The following is a 17,863-nucleotide window of genomic DNA, read 5'->3' as shown; positions in this document are numbered from 1 at the left end:
AGCCCTAAGCTAACATCTGTCGCCAGTCCTCCTCTTTTTCCTAACATCCGTGCCCATCTTCCTCTACTTTGTACAGGACGCCATCACAGCATGGCTTGACAAGCAGTGTGTCAGTTTGTGCCCGGAGTTCCGAACCTGCGAACCCTGGGCTGCCAAAGCGGAGCACTCGAACTTAACCACTATGCCACCAGGCCAGCCCAGAAAAGAGATTTTTTTACAAAGTAACGTTATAGGGCCGGCCCCGTGGCTTAGCAGTTGGGTGTGGCGCGCTCCGCTGCTGGCGGCCGGGGTTCGGATCCCAGGCGCGCACCGACACACTGCTTCTCCGGCCACGCTGAGGCCGCGTCCCACATACAGCAACTAGAAGGATGTGCAGCTATGACACACAACTATCTACTGGGGCTTTGGGGGCGAAAAAAAAAAAAAAAAGTAACGTTATAAAACTTGTTGTCAACACTCTGGGTTTTCCGCTGACCATACAGATTAGAAACAAGATATCAAGTATAAACAAAATTCTAGTTTTAAAAATCTTATCCAAATATTTATGCAGCAACTATCCAATACATATGTTTAAAGAACATTAGGTTCAAGACACAAATACATGAAATACTCTAGAACAGTGGCTTTCAAACTTTTTAGAAACAGTAATCCACAATAAGAAATACATTTTATATTGTAATCACATACAAATACTTGAGATATATAACTGAAATAAATAATGTCACCATACTTTCCCTTAGTATGTGGTACATTCTGATATTTCTGATATTTTCTATTTTAATCTATTTCATTTTTTAAAAAATGCTAGTCAAATTGATTCATGATCTACTAATTGGTTGTGATCCACAGTTTGAAAAACACCACCCTAGAAATTCTAAGTCATGGTCAGATGGGAAACAGAAAGGAAAAGAGAGGGCCAGCATAGCGGTTAATTTCACATGCTCCGCTTTGGTGGCCCAGGGTTCACAGGTTCGGATCCCCAGCACAGACCTAGACACCATTTATCAAGCCATGCTGTGGCAGGTGTCCCACATATAAAGTAGAGGAAGATGGGCACAGATGTTAGCCCAGGGCCAATCTTCCTCAGCAAAAAGAGGAGGACTGGCGACAGATGTTAGCTCAGGGCTAATCTTCCTCACCAAAAAACAAAACAAAAAAAAAAAGAAAGGAAAAGGGGGGGTTGTGTGTGTGAGAGAGAGAGAGAGGTGGGGGAGAGGGGGGAATGAATATGTGCTAAAGAGATGGAAGGGAATAAGAAATGATTCCTTTGTATATTTTTAAAAAGAAATGTTTATGGCAGGTTATAGCAATAAGATCTTAGTGATTTGTGGGACAATTAAATTTTCCTCCATTTGGGCACTTAGAAAGTGCCATCTGTACTACTCAATATCAGGGTTTTTTTTTTTTTCATTTTTCTTGACTCATCTACTTCTAGTTCAATTTTTAGATCTTTTTGCTCATGTTTGTAGTCCCCACAATGGCAGAGTACTCCATAAATGGCAGCTGAATTGAATTATTTTACTATATCACAACTCCTTCCAAATCAATCTGGTTTGTATTATTTCTAGGCAGGGAATGGTAAAAACAATCTTATGAAAAGTTATTACTTATAAAAAGTCTTTCCAAACTTAAAATTCTTGGCAGTTTTAATAGCTTTCTCTAGAACATAAGCAAAACGATGGCTGTACTTTCAAGTACCAGGCCTATTGTTCCATATTCAAAACAATAAGCAAAGATATGCCAAGACTTCAAAGCAACATATTTGGTTAAAACAACAACAACAACAAATGCTGGTTTACTAAGTTAGAGTTTTTCTTGATGATAAAGTTATTATAAAATTGTGAATGTATTTAAAGTTCTAGAAAACAACTTGGACTCTGCACAAACTATGACAAGCCACATTCTCAGATCGACCAGTGAAATTTTATTTATTTTACATTCTAAAAGACGAACTACTTTCAACTGATTTCCAACATGGAAATCAACAGATCTGGAAAACTGAACAAGATGTAGATAAAAGTCAAGAAAAATGAAAAACAAACAAACACCAAAAACTGGAATTCAGTAGCACCCAGTAAAACAGATGACACTTTCTAAGTGCCCAAATGGAAGAAGATTTACTTATCTCAAAAGCACTAGGATCTTATTGCTATAATGGCTATTGATTCCATGAGAGCTCTTGAGAGCTCTCTTGGAATATTTCAGACTAGAGTCAAGGATCACATACAGATGAGAGGAAACTATATTCAGAGGTGTTGAGTGATTCTTCTAAAGCTACAATGCTCAAATATCAGATTATTGCTATAAAATCACAATAATGACATTTATTAGCATTGCCACGTCATTCACAGATTGCCCCGTGGTCAAAATTTACTACTTCAATGAAACATAAGAAAAAAACCAGGCCCTTCACACACAGTTTATGCAAGTATTTTATAGATACCATTGACTGAGAGGAATAGGCTATAAGGAAGAGCTAAAAATTCTAATGCTTGTAAATGGACTTAATGGTATGATTGTCTGTCTAGCATGCACAGAAAAGTAGATGTACAAATGAGGTAGTTGTATAGTGGTGGTCTGCTGGACCTAAGTACCTAAGGAACATTTTCTTTAACTAGATTTTTAAACATTAAGAAATATTCACTAACATATTACCAATAAGTCAAGGATTTGCCTTTTTACTTAAATTCCTTGAAGGCTTTGAAGCAAAAATTAAGGGAACATCTAGTCCAAATCTTTTGTTTTCTAGATTAGATAACTAATGAAAGAAGTTTTCACAAAGAGATGTGCCCAAGATCATATCCCTAGCATCATCAGTGATCTAAGTTCTCCTAGTCCAGGGCTCTTTCCACAACACAATATTGCTTTCTCATAATTCATCACCCTATACACTTGGTCTTCTTTTCCATCAATACTTAGCAAGCCAGATAAATAAGATGCATAAGAACAAGGACTATTAGGAGATGGGCAGACCTAGAAGCTTAATGAGGTAGGCAAAGATGAATGGTAGCACAAAATATCATGGAACATTCCACACAATTTTGAGTTCCAAACAAAAAGGAGGGTAACGGCCCTTAAAAAGGCTCAAGTCCATCAGAAAAGACCGCACATGGACAATGATCAGTATTTTGGGAGTGGTAACTGTTAACCTGACAGATGACTACTATGTCTTAATTAGAGGTTATCAAAATAACATTGATTGCACCTTGGGTAACAATAAATTAAGTTCAAGTTTACACTTTTAGTTCTAAAGTTAATTTAGCATCATTTTAAAAGAGTTGAGGGCCTCTATTTATAATGAAACAAATCAACGCTCAGAAAATGATTATGTTGGCAGTATCCCCACTTCATAGATAAGGAAACTGAGGTTTAATAATTTGCCTCAGATTACCAAATGTTCTTTACTGAATGAGGAATTATTCATAGTGATGGATCTTAATAGGATGGAATGGCTCAAAGGACTGTCATTTTCTAGAAGTATATAGCTATTACAACCTTGATTATTGCCTTTTTTTATGAAGTGCTTAGAAATATATTATAGAATCACAATATTCAGCACCAAAATAGAAATGGTAAATGTTCTCGAAGTAGTAAAACTAAAAAATCTATATGGCTATCAAACTAGTATAAATGTAGGAACTTATGCCTACTGCCAGAAACTTAAGATTGATCCAAATCATCTTTAAATTTCTGAATCGTTTTTTTTATTCTTTTGAAATGACTTCTATTGAGTATATCTTTAAAATAAAACTATAAATTCTAAACTTTAACACAAAAGTCTAGGAAACAATGAACCTACAGTTGATTAGTAAAAGATACTGTTAATCTGAGCCTTGGTTAAAAATTCAACTTAGGGCTGGCCCCGTGGCTTAGCGGTTAAGTGCGCGCGCTCCGCTACTGGCAGCCCGGGTTCGGATCCCGGGCGCGCACCGACGCGCAGCTTCTCCGGCCATGCTGAGGCCGTGTCCCACATACAGCAACTAGAAGGATGTGCAGCTATGACATACAACTATCCACTGGGGCTTTGGGGGAAAAATAAATAAATAAATAAAATTATAAAAAAAAAAAAAATTTCAACTTAAAGTCAAAGAAAAAAATACCAACAGTAACAAAATAAACTAGTAACAGTAACAACAACCCATTACATTACTAGGTGTCCCATACTGAATGGAAGTTGATAGCTGGCTCAGTATTCTTTAAAAAAAAAAAAAAAAAAAAAAAAAAAGGCATTAAAAAACCCTGTCAAGTGGAAGGCACAGCAATGAGAGTATTTTTTGTTTCAAACTTTGTTTTATAAATAAAAATACTGCTAGTTAAGATAAACTATTTTAGCAAGCAAACAAAAAATACACCCTGTGCTTGTACAACTGGAACATAGCAGTAGTTGGATGTAATCATAATATACAGTGTTCAAAATGTAAGTGCAGAGCAGTAAACACAAAAGTTTCAAGTAGGTGCTTACTAGGTCAACATTCAGCAGGGTGATCCAAAGACTAAAAGCATTCATTCACTACTGGACAAAGTAAAGGATAAATGTAACCTCTTTCTCACTAAAGTACCAATACTTGATGAAGAATACGGTATTGATCAACATTACCTGTTGCAAAAAACAATGAGCTGGACTTCTGTATTTCAAGAGTGGGGGCTGGATAAAAGAGAGGCAGTTACTTGCTTAGACATTAGTAGGAGTGGAAATAACATTCCCTAGTAACTTGAAAAAAATCTTTCATTATAAATAGGTCAAATTTACCAATTATAATGGCCATGCAAGGGGCAGAGTTATAAACCCAAAAACAAGTACAAAAAGTTCAGAGGAAGTGTATTTCCTTGAAGTCCAAACTCAATCATTTTCTAGATTTAGCTCAAATTGTTCCCAACATGAATCATTTGGAAGAGCAAATATGAAACTTATTTTTAAATAAATAAACATATATATATAGTCTTGTAAAATGATGAGTAAAATAAGCAACCACAGAGAGGCAATCCCTCAAGTATCTTGCAGAATCTAAAAACACATGGCCTCGGCGCCTTTACCCTCCTTTCTACAAAATAGGATGAACGTTCTATATATATTCCCTCAGTCATCATTTGTCTTCAACATGAAGTTTTTGGAAATGGTTGGGGGTGGGGGGAAAGGAGGATTTTTTTTCCCCCCCTAAGAGAAAGTTGACAGAGACTAGTGGATTGATTACTTAAATGTGCATCTCAGACATTTAGTTTCTATTATTAAGTCCCCTGGTATCAGTGAGATTTTTAAAATTGAGATCCAGGAAACTATCCAGAACTTGACAGCTCATGATAAATGAGAGGTTTTAAAAAGTGGAATCACTGGAGATTATAATTTTTAAAGAAAGATTCATTGCTCTCAATTTCTGGAGATACCTTAAATCTTTGGCTCGTTACTATTTGGTAGTCCTTCTGGGCAAAAAAATTTCTTTTTTTTTTAAGAAACATCAACTCTCACATACTTCATGAACTATAGTCTATTTAATTATTCACTCAGCACTGAGCTTGAAAAATTTTAAGCCCTTGCTTTTGACATTTTCTTGACAGCAATGTTTGAGGTCAAATTCTCTCTTACCTATTACTGCAGATACTCTAGAAGCCTCAGGAAACTTTCCAAAGTGAATATCAGAATACAAGTAATATAGAAAACTTAACTCCCCCCAATTCCAATCTTACATCTACCTATTTCTCAAGGATTTTGAATTCAAGAAATTCTAGGTCCTCATTCTGAAGAAATGCAAACAATCCTACAAAGCTCATTACCAAAAATAAGTTGAGTTTGCAAAATAAAACATTCACCCAAAAGGCTAGTCTAGAAAATTGCTTTGTTACTGTAAATGATAATTCTAAAGGTCTACTCCTAATGTGGTCATTGTATCCAGTGAGGGACTGGAGGGAGGGTAGAAGAGCATAAAAAATATGAGGCAAAGTTCTTTATTTTAAAAATTGGAGGCAAATATACAAAAAATTGTTACAGAACACAGGATATGTCCCAAGAGTTCATTTTGATCTACTATTTCAGGTATTCCAGCTAAAGATTTTTGGATTTTATGACTATAACATAAAATACAGCTGCAAAAGTCAATCCAAAAGCTATAGGTAACTCAATACACTGTTACTGCAAAGAAGTCTGATTTGAAGGAGCTCTACCTTCAGATTTTGGCTAGGAAGGAGGATTTCAGCATCATTACAACCTCATCTGTTTTCTTTCTACGGAAAGTCTAATATTGAGCCATGAAATGCAACTTACTAAGCACAGGTAATAGTACTTGAAAACTGCTTTCAAAAATACTTGGTCATAACCTGCCATTTTAGAAATCTGACAACGGTTTTAAAGTGGAAGTCCATGAAAAGAGATGTTTATCAACCTCAAAAATCTGGTTTTGTAAAGAAAAAAAAAAAATCTATTTTTGTGAAACTAGCTTTTTCAAATGAATCATCCCTTAGATCTAAAGTTCAGTATTACATACTGTACTGGATTGAATAGTATCTCCTAAAATTCATGTCATTACCTCAGAATGTGATCTTATTTGAAAATAGGGCCTTAATTTGTAATCAAATTAAGATGAGGTCATACTGGATTAGGGCAGGCTCTAAATCCAGCGATTAGTGTCTTTATAAGAGAAAAGTGAGAGAGATGTGGTCACTGAGACACAGAGACACACAGGAGGAAAAAGCCATGTGATGATGGTGGCAGAAGTTGGACTAAAGCAACTGCAAGCCTAGGAACACCAAGGATTGCTGGCAAGTATCAGAAGCTAGGAGAGAGGCATAAAACAGATTTTCCCTCAGAGCTCCACCCTACTGATACCCTGATTTTGGACTTTTGGCCTCAAGAACTGTAAGAGAATAAATTTCTGTTGTTTTCAGCCACTCATTTTGTGGGACTTTGTTATGGTAGCCCTAGGAAACTAATACACATACTGTTCCAATGGAATTTCCATCCTAAGTTTTAGGAGGCATTTTACCATCATAACAGAGTAGATAGATAGCTCTTTAGAGATAACAGAAATCAAACTAGTAACCTGAATATTTGATGTACGTAAGGGCATGCAACATAGATGTCTTTCACAATGGCACGACTTTTGCAAACTACAATGTTAGACCAAGAAACAATGTTACCACGCAAATCCAAAGCAAGAAGGTTGAATGTTTTTGTCACATCCGATTCTCAACAGAAATTTCTTTGTAAAACTCCATGAAGATTCACAATGAACGCCAATCACAAAAATGCAGTGGGCTCTACTGCTTCCATCATAGCTGAAACATTGTTAAAGCAACTATCAAATTATAAAATACTACAGCCTGATGGAATGTCTTTTCATTTAAGAAAAGGTGGATTAAAAAAGCCACCTGCTCAGGTTAGTAGGTTTCTTGCCATGTGTACAGACTTGCTGCATTTCTGCCCTTCTCCCCACATTAGGGAACACTAAACCCTAAGCTGCAGATCAGCATCATGCCAGGTCTGGGCCCCTAGGTTTACGAGAAACCATAAGAAACTAGTTTAGCAGCTCAGCATCAAGTTAGTCTTTATGCTGCTCCCATTCTGATGTTTGACTTTCACTTTAGCAATACTTTTATTGATTCTTAATAATCAAATTCCACTAATCTCTCAGCCCCTCCACTCACTCGAAAGCAGCCTAAATCTCTGTCTTGTTTCTCTATTGGGTAACTCCAAATACTTTCAAAAGTGAAGGTCTGAGCGTGAACCTTATTTCCCAGGTCTCAGTCTTAGACCCTTCTATCAATTTCTACTGTTCCCTGAGGTCACCTGATAGCTCACACCTTGGCTTATAGTAGGGGATCTCTGATGCCATGCAGACCTCCCTGGTATTGATTCCCCATCTAGACCTCTACCGATTACCACCTTTTGCCAAAATACCCTGTCTCTCTGCTCTGCCTACATGCCAGGGTGTGACACCTACCTTCAATCTCCTGCAAACCGACTGTCCACACACCTGGGCTCTTTTCTATTGCCTATTGCTAGGAATGTGCCCTGTCCTCAAGGGCCTGGATTCCAAATCCTTGTCAGGCACGTTCAGCCACTCCAACTTCATTACTGACACTATCCTTCTCAGTAATTTAGCTTGTGCTAAATTGTGCTTTTTCATTAAACAAATTACATTGGAATTTTTTAAAACAAAATTTTTGATGAAAATTTGTTTTTATGTGGCGAGAGCAGTAATGGCCAGTAAAGCAGTCAACGTTTCCTGAGCATCTACTATTGTCTAACATAGTTTTAAGAAGGTAGCGTGTTTTAACTCATTTAATCCTCATAATAACCCTACAGAGGTAGGTGCTATTATCATACTTGTTTTACGGATGAAGAAACAGCAGAGAGAAGTTACTTGTCCAGGGTCACACAAGAATGTGTGTGGAGCTGAGATATAAATTCAAGTAGACTGGCTCCAGAACCTGTGTTCTTAACCACTATACTACGCATCTCCACCTTCCACCACCCCCGTCCCCACCCCTAATTCCCAATGTTGTTTTCAAATTTTGAGTCATTTCAAATTTATACCTGTTTAAGATCCTTTGGCAAATATTTCCAACTCCTCTCCTACCCCAGCCCCAAACTTGAGTCCCCACCTCTAATATGAACTCTTTGGCAAAATACATATTTTCATAGATTGAATTTTCTTACAATGATGTTTACCTGAACATAAAAGCAGGAAGTACAGGGTTTGACGCTTGGGAATTTGATTATTAAGTCAACAGTAAGTAAGTAAAATCCCCTGGTCATTCACCAGATTTAACCTTCCACAAAGTGTAATCTAAACTATAATTGTGAGCTTTAGAAAGAGATGGACGGGAGACCGCTGGATCCTAGATTATATATGCCCCATTATTTCATCTAGAATTGTTTTGGACATTTATTACCATATAGACTTATTGACTCACTTAAAGAGGTCTAGGATCTATTGTTGTCAGTGCCGTGGAGTTCATTCTGATTCCTAGTGAACCTGTGTACAGCAGAGTGGAACCCTGCCCAGTCTTTTTTGCACTATCCTCTCATCTTCCAGTGCTATAACAGACAATGCTCTGCTGCCATTCATAGGGTTTTCATGGCCATTTTTTTTCTGAAGTAGGTGGCCAGGTCTTTCTTCCTAGTCTGTCTTAGTCTGGAAGCTCCACTGAACCCTGCTGAAACCAACCACAGGTGGCCCTGCTGGTATTTGGTGGCATAGCTTTCAGCATCACAGCAACATGCAGCCACCACAGTATGACAACTGACAGATTATGGTGTGGTTGGTTCCCTGACCAGGAAAGGAACCCAACATGCAGTGGTGAGAGCGCTGAATCTTTTTGTTTTTTTTTGGTGAGGAAGATCAGCCTTGAGCTAACATCTGATACCGATCCTCCTCTTTTTTGCCAAGGAAGATTGGCCCTGGGCTAACATCTGTGCCCATCTTCCTCTACTTTATATGAGATGCCGCCACAGCATGGCGTGACAAGCGGTGCGTCGGTGCTCGCCTGGGATCTGAACCTGTGAACCCCGGGCCACCGAAGCAGAGCACACGCACTTAACCGCTTGGAGAGTGCCGAATCTTAATCACTAGACCACAGGAGGGCTGGCTGCCTAGGCTTTGACCTGGTATAAAATAAAATTTAGCTTTGAAAAGTAGGCCTAGTCAATATGAATGAGAATCTTGAAAATGTGTGCATACATTTTGATATTTTATGACAATTAATTCATATAAGAGAAAAGAAATTGAGATTCTTTTCTGACATGAAGAGACAGTGAGGAGACTGGAGATGACGAGAAGATAGAGAGACAACAACCCAAGTCTCTAATTCACAGCTGAAAACTGAAGTCTTAATAAAAAGTAAGAAAATCTGAAAAAAGACCTAAAAAGTCTAATGTCAAGTTCAAGGAAAAAGAGAAAGCATTAAACTAATTTATGGAGGAAAGTTTATCAAAAACAACAGAAATACAAATTTTAAACAGATAAAGAATACTTTTGTAAGGATACCAAAAGCATTTATAAATCCAAATAACAACTCTTCCAAGAAATAAATACTGCCTTCCCTAATATTACCTAATTAGAACCAAAAGAGGAATAGCATCTTTAGAATTTAAATGTGTTAGAGCTTAATAAGATATAAAATATTATTACATCTAGTCCTCCCCTCTCATTTCTCCATATGAAGAAACAGGTCCCAAGAGAGAATGTGACTTGCCAAAGTCTCTCAATTTATCTCACTCAAGACTTTTAACACTATCTAGAATAGCATATAATACACAGAGGGTAGTTCATGTGATCTGTCAATATAACATTTAAAATATGAATTGCATTAAAAAATTTCCTTTAACTACAAGATTTGGCTATAAACTAATTTCAGAAGCTACTGTACATTAAATGTTAACTTTTATGAAAAAGAAAAGTCACCTAATGCCTAAAGCTCCAATTTCTTGATTTTTAGGGGTCTGTAGGTATGTATTCAGGGTTAACAACATACAAAACAGATTTTTTGTGTGTGTTTTCATAAAAATTTAGAGTCATTTATACCATTCGTTAACAATGAGAATGCTTCTCTTTCAAGCTTTCATGGTAATTCACGAGAGTCAACTTTATGACTCAGCTTTTTGTGCCCACTCACACATGCCTGAAGGGTCCACTTTAATTGCTTGCTATATTTTAAATTCAGGCTTGGAGTAGGATTCTTGTTTTTCTGAGGCTCACAAAGACTAGACTCACAGCTTAGTTCTATAGTGCCTATTTAGCTGGACTTAAAGCCTACGTCAAGTACTTTACTGTCAGATAAAAAGCAATCTTCATAGAGTTTAGTAATTTAAGTAGCTCTCCAGAATTTGGTAAATATTTTGTGTCTTACTTTTGCCTCTACTGTCAAGGAACATACAATTGTAAAGTGCTGGAAAGTATTATTTTAAACATCTAAAAGGTAGTATAGATACCAATCCTTGGGGTTCATGGTTACAACGGGGAAGCACAAAGCTATGTACTATAATTTTCCAAAAACACCGTTTTCTTAGTCTTTCCCTCAAGGGAAAATAAAAGCATCCTGGAGTCCCATCTTAAAAAAAAAAATACTTAGGAATTAGCCTGTGGGTTTTTAAAATTCAGGCTCTGAAAATAGCATGGCTCAAGGCTCAAGTCTACCCCCCAGAGACTTAGAGGAAAATGATGACTCTCCCAAACAAAACCCATTTCTCTGATTGATGCTTTGCTCACCTTATTTCTCACACACTTGGACTGTTTTCCCCTCTCATTTCTATCCATCCAAATCTTAATCCACAGTCCGAGGTCTTATTCAAAAGCCAACTCCTTCCATGATGGTTTCTCCAATCTCCTCCATCAGAATTGGCCTTTTTTTCCCCTTACTGTTCCCAAAGCACTTCGTCATAGTCTGTGTTGCTTTTAAACCGAGTATGGCTGTCTGTCTCAGTAACTGGGTCAACATCTTTTTCCTTTCTTCACTGTCCACTTACAGTTACTCAAGAAGGTTTATTAAACTGAGTGAGGTGAGTAGTGCTATTGACTCGTAATATCCCATTCTCCACTTGTCTCAGAATAAACTAGGGCAGAGGATCTACAGGAACCTTTGAAAATTGGGCTAATCATGGTTTGATCAGAATGGCCAAGTACCCAAGATGGTTGAGGTAATGAATATTGTGACCTGCATATGAAATATCTTACATTGACTGAAAAGTAATCACAAAAAAGAGTGAAGGTATAAAAAGAGCAATTTTTAAAAATCTGTACTTACTGCTATGTTTTGAGACCAGGTACAAATGCTACAAAAATGTCATCATCTAAAAACTACTAATCCAATCAATTAGCAAACACTAATTCAGCTGTTAGATAAAGGGCATAAAGAAATATAAGGCACAGGTCTAGGTCCTGCCCTTAAGGACTTTCCAGTTTAATCACAGAGAGAACTAAAACACAACCACATGGAAAGACAACCAATAGCAAAAACCAATTTATGACAACTGCCAAATGAAAGATAAATGTAAGATATGCAAGAGTTGTTGAGGACTGCTGATGAATAGAATTTGAGATTAAGATAGTAAAGGAAGACTTCAGTGAAGAGATAAGGTCTGAATTTCTTCATGTATAAAATAAGGTGGTTTGAGCAGAGGACCTCTAGGTTTACCTTCCAGCTCTGAAATTTTATTGTACTTTTATCACATATTTATAGCAGAGACTTGATATTAACTGACCACCCCCAAATGGAGTTTTCTTTTTCCTAATCATTATGAAAGTAACAGCTTTAAAAAAAAAAGCTGTCAGCCCCCAAATAAGCAGTATTTTCAAATTATTTTAAATATAAATATCCAAAACTGAATGTGACATGTCATAAGAGGGTTTGATATTTCATAAGATAACTTGAGTTTGAAGCTTTTTCCTTTAGACCAGTTTTTTGGTGTGGCTTCCAAAACTCAAAACAGGCTTTTAAGTGGATATTTTTCACACCTGAAAGATGTTATTTGAAATCATTTAATTTATTCTTGTCTCTCTGTGGACAGGAAGTGAGTAAACCTGCAAAAGTTCATCACCATTCTTAAAGCACTTTTTTTCTTCTTTGTTCTTTTTAACTGTCATAGCTTTTATGCCTTGCAGTTAGTGACGGTCAAATGTATTCTGAAGCTCAGCCAAAGCTTTTATTCTTTAGGGTAAAACTCAAAACAAAGCAAATATTGGCTCAGTTATGACACTTGTTGTTCTAATACATTAATAGCCTATTGTTCACTGTGGTTGTCTCAACAAGATAATACATTGAAAAACAGCGTTTCCTGACAGGAAGTGAATTCCCACTGTGTGTCACAGGACCCTAGCCAAAAGCTGGGCTCCAAAGGAGAAACAGCAGTCCCTTCTGGGATTGCGTAACAGACTAATGATTAGACTTTTTCTTCTCTCTCTCTCGTTCAAAATGGCTTTCTGCTTCAACTCAAAGTACAGTCTGTTTTACTGATTTTGCTATCATAGGACTGTTTTTCTAAAATGGTTTCAAAGGTTTCAGATAAAGTTTGCTCAACATCCTGTAGACAACAATATCCTGTATATTTCTAACTATGGAGAATTTCCTTAGTCATAAATGCCACAATAGATGGGGTAACTTGACAAAAAAGATATCAGAATGTGTCATTAAGACATAGTGTGACCATTTTCAAGGTTAGTTTCATACAAGCAATCGTTTAAGTCATTATATGAGCTACGATAATTGTAACAGGTTTTTATATCTCAGATACATTTTAGCAGGCAAAAATTGAGACTCAATTAGTCTAAGCATCACAACTTTATTTCATTTAGAATTTGAGTAGTGAGACAGTGATGTCATCAGCAGATCCACACACAGAAGAGTGTGCCTTCACAGTAATTGACACTGCTCTAATAAGACCTTAAGACCCCCTTTTTAAATACTGAAAATATAGTTTGTTTTCATCTATTTTCACAGACTCAAATCTGAAGACCTTTTTCTACCCAGTTTCACTTACCAGTGGATATTTGAAAACTCCAACAATGGAAGAAATAGGAATAGTTGTCATTTTAGTAGATTCCAGCAAGACTGTCTCTGTCATCTGGGTACTCCCACCAGTACTTGGCTCCTAGAAGGTCTTCAATACATTTTGCTAAACTGAACCATATGTCAAACAATTGATATGACAATTAACATGGAATACCAGTAGTATAATTATCTAGCATTACGTGGATAATAAATAATATCTTGGGTTTTAGAGAAGTATACTTATTCAAGGTATGTCAAGCCTTCTGCCAATAAGGTAGGGTAACCAGCACACAAACACACAGACTCTCCTACCTCCAGGCCAAGAAAATGTCTTTCTATCTTCCTGTTGTAATTACACAAATCAAATGACGAAGTTCTTATACCATTTTGCTTTCAGGACAGCTGTTGCTTGACAGAATTACAAGAATACAATTGTGAAAGAGGCAATGCTAAACATCGTATGTGTGAGGCAGCAAAAATTCCTGCTTCTGTTACTTTATAACTTTGCTGTGTAACTTGATAACTTTGCTGGCAGGATGATAGAGTACAGTTCACCTCTAAGGCTGCTTCCTCAGCATCAAATCAGAAAACTTTAGCCATGTCGAGCAACATCAATTTTAGCATTCAATGAAAAGAGGAGATGGATTGAAGGCTAGAATGTGAAAACAATTTAAACAAGGGGGCTGAAGCCAAGTTTCAAAGCCCTTAGGATTAGCTTTAAATGGTTGGAGTCATTAAAAATTACAGGGATCCATTTTAAAAACAAACATCACCTTACTCAGAATCTTCTCCTCAAGTATTCAAGCTTGATAAAAAGATTTGCTTTTACTTCTGGAATGGGTCTTATACTTTTGAAATTGATTTTTCAGAAAAGGAGAGTTTACGTAAAATATAGTATAATACTGAATTTCTCTTTTTTACATTCTTAAACTTTCAAATAGCTTAGGCCATATAGCAGGTCAAATAAATTACAGACCACACAATATACACAAAAGATGTTTTTAATTTAAATAACAGAAACTTCATATAATTTGGGTTATATAGCTTAAATCAATATTCCAACAAAAATACTACGTAAATACTACAGTTGGAAAGGACCTTAAAACTCATCTATTCCAACTTCTCATTTTATAGATGGTAAAACTGAAGATCAAGGAAGTTAGGGATCTGCCCACAATCTCACACTCAAGTTACCAGACTTTGAATCCAACGTTAACTTCATTAATCTACTGAACAATGACTCTCAGGGCAGTTCTTACCCACTCATGAATGGCTGGGACAGTAGGGCCCACCTTTGGTGTTCTAGCCAGAGCAGTTGGTGAGGGGTTTCTCCATTTCCACACAGCAATATCACCCCTTTCCTATAGCACCTGGGTTCTGGGTTCTGTCTCAAAATGGAGGTAGGAGAGAAGACTGATAGCACAAGTATATCTGATAGGGGAGAAATGGAACAACTTAATAAATAAATAATCCAGATATCTATCAAAAGATGAATGATTAAATAAATTATAGTACACTCATCCATATACTGAAGTACTACACAGCCATTATTTATTTTTTAATTTTTTTTTATTTCTTTTTTTGTGAGGAAGATCAGCCTTGAGCTAACACCCATGCCAATCCTCCTCTTTTTGCCAAGGAAGACTGGCCCTGAGCTAACATTCGTGCTGATCTTCCTCCACTTTATGTGGGATGTCGCCACAGCAGGGCCCAACAAGCAGTGCATCGGTGTGCGCCCGGAATCCGAACCCGGGCCACCAGCAGCGGAGTGCGCGCACTTAACCGCTATACCACGGGGCCGGCCCCTATACAGCCATTAAAAAGAATGAGGTAGATACATAATGGTATGTGTAATATAATTTAATTTGGATTAAATAAAAAGATATCCATTCTCTTTCATAGAAATTTTCTGGAAAAACAGAGAAGAAACTACCCCTGGGGAGGAGGGCTCAGGGATTAGGGTGGGAAAGATACATTTTGTCATATGCTATTTGTATTATCTTTTTACCACGTGCATTTTTTAAGTTATAAAATTAATACTTTTGGGCCGGCCCCGTGGCTTAGCGGTTAAGTACGCATGCTCCGCTGCTGGAGGCCCGGGTTCGGATCCCGGGCGCGCAACGATGTACCACTTCTCCGGCCATGCTGAGGCCGTGTCCCACATAGAGCAACTAGAAGGATGTGCAGCTATGACATACAACTATCTACCGGGGCTTTGGGGGAAAAATAAATAAATAGAATCTGGAAATCCAAAAAATAAAAATAAAAATAAAATAAAATTAATACTTTTTAGAAGTACATTAAAGCACAGAAGGGAAATTCTGTAGAGCCCTGGGAAAACTCTGGTGAGGACGATAAAGATGGGGTCTATCAATGGTAATTTGATACTCTACATCTAATCTACATGACAGATTATATCTAGTTCTCTAGCAAAGACTTCCCAACCCTCTTCATGTCACGGTGTGTGGGTTCGTTTTCACTAATACAGTTTGCATAAATAAGATAAAATTTGTATAGCATACTAGTATAAACAGGATGGGATTTGGGGGCAACTATATAGTGCTTGGTGAAAAAAATTCACTCCAATTTCCTTATAGTACATAATTATTACAAGAAAAAGTAAGATAGAGTATTATTAAAGATATTAACTATTGACTATCTACAAAAGTTCCAAATAAAATCTATGTAGAAAATCTTCTAATTTCAGTATTTAACAGCAAACTGGTTGGCAAGCTTTGCTCTGGAACAACTATCAAAGTCTGTCACTATATTCTCCTAGAGTTTAAAGGGATAGTAGAAATCATCTAGCTCAGTGGATTGAAACCAACATTTTTTCAAATGAAATAGAACAGAAAATAGCAGAGTGTTTTCTATGCCGTAAGAAAAATTTATTTCAGAGATTAAGTGGTATGTATGTGGTGTGCGTTTATTGAGTCATGATGCAAAATATATTGAAAAAAAGTTTGAAAGCCACGTCCCCAAAGGCTATGAAACTAATAATTGTACACTGAGTATAGGCAACGTTTAATGAAATGTCTATACAACACTTGTGGCAACACTTGTGAACCTCTTGCCTCAACTTGAAAACTTATTTTCTCGTTGAGGAGATGATTTATATAGCTAATTCTACTGCTCAGATATTAAAAAGAAAATTTCCAAAATTTCTGATATACACTGTAAAGAAAAGTTTTAGTTTTCATGTCATTTATAAGAAGGATTCTGAGTTAACACCTAAACATTTTTTCTCAATTCCAATCCATTCCCTTTAGCATTTCTGGAATAGGCGTATGTTTTTACAAAAAGAATTAGGGTATTCTAAGCCTGGAAAGATCTTAAGAGAGCTAACCCAAATTCCTAATTTTACAGGTGAAGAAACTAGTATCCAAAAAACAGCCTCTTGATCCCCAGACTAGTGCTTTTTTCTATGATACCAGGCTTTTACTTTATTCTTATGTCCATGTGACATTAGCAAACAGCTAAGCACAATTACTATCAAGTTACAAAAAGGAAGCTGAAGCAAGGAAACGCTAGGAAGTCCAAAAAGGATGACACAATGTCACCCTCGCAAGCTCTACAGAAATCTGCCGTTTTCAACATTCAGCTTTGATTTCAACTGACGCAAGTGGTTCAACTTGCTTGCACTGAATGAGTGTGTCTACCCAACAAGGGTACACAATGAACAGGCACAGAGGAAGACAACAGTCCGTACAGACATCACAAAGCACAGCCTCTCTCTCAGCATGCCCACTTTGGTCAGTGCATAATTAAACACTTCACAGGCATTTAAAACCCAGCTACAAACAGAATCCCAATATGTGAGGGGGAAAAAAGTGAGACCCCACATACAAAGCAAAAATTGCTGACCATGGACCTCAATGAATAACAATAATTCTCCTATAGTTCAACTTACCGTTCACGTCACAAACTCTAGAAAGAACAGAGAGGCACAGACCAGGCATGGAACAGAACTTTGGGCTGCAGCCTTCCCCAGCTCTTCTGACAAATACTCAACAGCAGCAGGACAAAGCATCATTATAACAGAAATAAAGGCTCTTTAGATGCTGCCTTTTTTTATTTCAATGAACCCACTCTTACACACAAAGTTCATGCCACGATGTCTCAAAATACAGTATTGCCAGATTATGCTATTAATGGGTCCAATAAATTCAGTGCAAAACACTACTTCAAGCATTTTTATATTAAATAATTAGCACATTTGGGACAGTACCAGTATTTTCCTTAGTTTAAATAGTCAATGTCATCCCCCAAACAATTAAAGCCAATAACAATTCAGTAAACTGTTTAAAGGGAAAAAAAGCAGACAAGTAAATTAACAGGAAAAAATTTAGTTGAGTGATAAAGCCACAGGCTCCTCCCCAAGAAG

At 37.0% G+C, this 17,863-nt stretch overlaps 1 protein-coding gene across 4 annotated transcripts in view; it reads right to left on the bottom strand.

Moving 5' to 3' along the window:
* The window catches only part of ADD3 (adducin 3), a 133,222-nt gene that overhangs the window by 40,912 nt on the left and 74,447 nt on the right, over positions 1-17,863 (bottom strand). The window contains exon 1 of one of the 4 annotated variants that reach the window (XM_058543962.1): positions 13,469-13,604. The exons of the other annotated variants lie outside the window; for them this stretch is intronic. The gene's annotated coding sequence lies outside the window, so the exon portion shown is untranslated. Of the gene's footprint in view, positions 1-13,468; positions 13,605-17,863 lie in introns of those variants that run through there. 4 annotated transcript variants of the gene reach the window in all.

Source organism: Diceros bicornis, chromosome 6, assembly GCF_020826845.1.
Source record: "Diceros bicornis minor isolate mBicDic1 chromosome 6, mDicBic1.mat.cur, whole genome shotgun sequence".
In the NCBI taxonomy this organism is placed as follows: domain Eukaryota; kingdom Metazoa; phylum Chordata; class Mammalia; order Perissodactyla; family Rhinocerotidae; genus Diceros; species Diceros bicornis.
This window is presented reverse-complemented; position numbering and strand designations above follow the sequence as displayed.